Source organism: Lipotes vexillifer, unplaced genomic scaffold (assembly GCF_000442215.2).
Source record: "Lipotes vexillifer unplaced genomic scaffold, Lipotes_vexillifer_v1.1 scaffold150, whole genome shotgun sequence".
Classification (NCBI taxonomy): Eukaryota; Metazoa; Chordata; class Mammalia; order Artiodactyla; family Lipotidae; genus Lipotes; species Lipotes vexillifer.
Genome location: NW_006792921.1, coordinates 5351793 through 5355574, shown reverse-complemented (window position 1 = coordinate 5355574; position 3782 = coordinate 5351793). Strand labels below are relative to the sequence as shown.

At 45.4% G+C, this 3782-nt stretch overlaps 1 protein-coding gene across 1 annotated transcript in view; it reads left to right on the top strand.

Moving 5' to 3' along the window:
* SCRN1 (secernin 1) overlaps positions 1-3782 on the top strand; it is a 57599-nt gene that overhangs the window by 45597 nt on the left and 8220 nt on the right. The window lies entirely within an intron of this gene.

The window sequence follows — 3782 nt, the reverse complement described above, 5'->3', positions numbered from 1 at the left end:
CCCAAGATTGATGAAAACCACCAGTTCCTGTGAGTTAGGGGACAGAATGGTCCAGAGGCAATGCACATTGAAGCCACTTCAAGTGCACTGGCCTCTTCTCTAAGACATTGTGTTTTAGGGTATTGTTTTCTGCCCACACACTTCAGCAAAGGGCTTGCACTGCACAGTGTTTAAGAACACGGCGTCTAGAATAAACTGCCAGGAGTTGAATTCCATCTCTGTCACTTAGTAACTGGTAAGTCTCTTAACCTCTCCAAGCTTGTGTCTGTCCTGTACAATGGACACAATGCCAGCCCCTACTGTTATATGCTTTTTGGGAGGATTAAATGAGGTAATCCAAGTAAATGCATAGTAGGTTTAACTATTATTTATTAAGACTATCTCTGATCTACCAGGTAGACAGCAGCCCTTCTCCTTGGTAACTTTCAGTCATGCACACTACAAATCATGTCATAAGTGGCTTAGACACAACCATCCAGTAATTTCTAAATTATCAGAATCACTTAGGGGAGTTTTTGAAAAATACAGATGCCTTGACCCAAACCTATTGTATCAGAATCTTTTTGGCCTGTCACTGTTGCGGCCTCTCACTGTTGCGACCTCTCCCGCTGCGGAGCACAGGCTCCGAACGCGCAGGCCCAGCGGCCGTGGCTCTCGGGCCTAGCCGCTCCGCGGCATGTGGGATCCTCCCAGACCGGGGCACGAACCCGCGTCCCCTGCATCGGCAGGCGGACTCCCAACCACTGCGCCACCAGGGAAGCCCTGTATCAGAATCTTTAAGGTGGGCTTAGGAATCTATCTGGTGAGTCTGATCCTCAGCCTGGAGAGGTCTAGAAGACTACCCATTCCAGTAGGTTCTTTGGTATTTTTCATGTGCTCCGTTGGCTGAAAACCATCATCATTTGAGTATCAGGTATCAAACCTTTGACTCTGCTACCTGTAGCTGTTTGATTTCATTCCCTTTCCAGCTGAAAGTATTTACTCTCCCCTTATTGTTTCAGGAATACAAGACAATGGCAGTGTCCAGCTAGGGACTGTTTGATGACTCAGGGGAGAAGCCAAGTACCCTTCCTGACCCTTTGACCTCACTACTGCCAACATCAATAGATCTTTCTAGCAAGACCTATTAAATTCGGTATAAGCTATCCTTAGTTTTTCATTCATTCATTATTCATTCAACAAGCACTTATTAGGCACCTGCTGTGTACCAAATCTTATGCTTGTTGGGTACTAGAGACAAAGTGTGCACAAGATAAGAGGTGGCACGAAGGAGACAATGAAGGGGGAAACCACAGAGGAAGAACTCTTGAGCACTGGGGGTTGCAGGAAGAGAGGTGTGTTAGGTGCTAAAATCAGGAATGACATTCTGGGTAGAGGGAACAGCATATGCAAAGGCAGAGAAGCATGAGACAGAATGGTACACATTGCAGCTGTGCATATCCTCTTGTAGTCTATGTTTCCATCCCTCCTCCACCCGCCCCTCCGCCCCCACCACACACACACCCCCACCCAGTACACAAGCCCAACATGGGACCTCTGCTGGCCTCTGACAGCGAGCCTTGCCCGCTGGGCAGTATTCCAGGCAACCTCTCAGGACACGCCTCTGTTTGACTCCAGCTGCTTTCTCTTGATTTTATTTTCCAGTCCTGAACGCTTGGTTCCATGGCCCCACTCCCATCCCCTTTTTGATCCATCAGATCTGGGGCTTGTCTTTCCTCTCCCTGGTGTCTGACTTCCCCTTGTGGACTCTTGACCTCGCTTGCTGGTGGCTTTTGTGAGCACTCTGTGCTGGCCCGCAGGGGTACGTGTAGGCATTTAGAGTCTGTCTGGAGCACTCTGCTGAGGTATTTACACATTGTTCTTCAGGGAACAGGAGGCTTTGAAGGAGCAGGTTGAGCTGAAGAATGACCACAGTAACCCCCTTGGTTCCTGATGCCTCAGACAGCTGCTCTAACTGTGCTTAGAAGACAGGGCTTGTGATTGCCGGGATGTGAAGATAAAGCAATTCTGTTTCTTAGGGTAAAGTACACGGCCTAATGTAATTCTAAAAATGAGCTGGAAAATAGCTTTCTAATATCTAAAATGGAAAATTTCAAGTAATTTTAAAAGAAAGTTATTCATGGTTAAATTAATTGAAAAGACCTTAAAGGCTATTAAGGGCTTCCCGGAAGACATTCATCTTTATCTTCTCTGGTTAAATGAGCTACATTTCCTACTGTGACTATAGAACTCTCATAGATTTTTTTCCTCCTATTCAGCATTTCAGTGTTTCTCTGTAATTGGGCGTATGCTCAACATTTTGTATTTTGTCATCAGGAAGCGTAATTACCTACTCTTGGGTTTTTAGGTAATAAAATTAGGGAAATCTTAACCGGCTTCTGCTAATGCTAGAAACATTAGAGAGATGTTTGCAAGAAATAGTTTCAGAGCAGCGGACTTGCAAAAGATTATGATCAAAGAAGACTATATTATTTATCTTCCTAATCAATGTTAGAAACCAAAGGCCATCATCTTACTATTGGTCTGTCTGCTTCAGAACGTCTTGTCTCTTTGCTCATTGCATCAGTTATAGATCCTTTTCTCGATGTAGCTTGTTCTCACTTTCCCTTTTTTTCTTCCTCCTTCCCTCCCTTCTCTCCTCCCTTCCTCCTAATATGTACCAGATACTATGTAAGTTTGAGAGTTGGAAGCAGATACAGAAGTCAGAGTTTGAGAGTGGGAGACGATGCAGAAGACCTTTAATTAATTGTGTTGAGCAGGCACATTCCATCATATTAATATTCTGTTGAGTCAGCTGGTGCCTTGGTCATCCATATAGTGACACTCATTGGCTTTAGTGCACCGGTTCTGACCTTTGGAGGCCATTTCCTCCATGGAAGCAGTACTTGGTAAAGCTCATCGATATGAAGAATTGGAGAGGGAAAGCGCAGAGAGGCAGCTTCGCATTTTGAGGCAGTGTAAAATTCCGAGGCTCGTGGTGTGCCGGAGCCTATGGAAGCTGATGATGTCATCTCTTCCCAACCCTGTGTTCAGTGACATCACATCGGTAGCTTGAAATGGGCCCCAGTGGGCGTGTTTACACCGTGGAAATCGGCAGACATCATGAATTAGGGCTTGTTATTTTCACCACTGAGAGGTCCCTGCATCTGAGAAAACACACAAGCACTCAAGATACAGGATGGATAAACCAAGAGGGGGAGAGTATTAAAAAATTTCCATTTTAAATATTAGAAGGCTATTTCCCCGCCTATTTCTTTAATTGTATTAGGCCGTGTACTTTAGCCTGGTAAACAGAAAATAGGGAGGAAGTTCTAGGAAAAAGGGGGTGTTTGACCCACTTTAGTGGCAGGGAATTGGGACATGCAAGGGACATGATGTTTGTGTGTGTGTGTGTGTGTGTGTGTGTGTGTGTGTGTGTGTTTTCTTTGTCTTCTCCCAGGTACTAGGCTCGAGAGGCTACATTGCATCAACTGAGACTGTCTTGTGTGGTTAATTCAAATGTTAGTGACAAGTGGAACCTTTTCATTTTTGGAGATGATGTTGTGGGCTGTAGACACCATAGTTTGCTATGTAAATACAGTGTGGGGCACAGCCTGCACAGACAGACACAGAGCTGAGGGCCTTGTGTAAAATAGCACTCCCTCTGATTTCATTCCCAATTCTCCCAACACTGTCTTTTTCCTCTCTCCTACCCCACGGTTTTGACTTTCCAAAACCTCCCAGAGTATCTGGATCCAGCCCTCAGGGTGTCCCATGCTCCAAGAGTACTAGTTCTCTTTCCC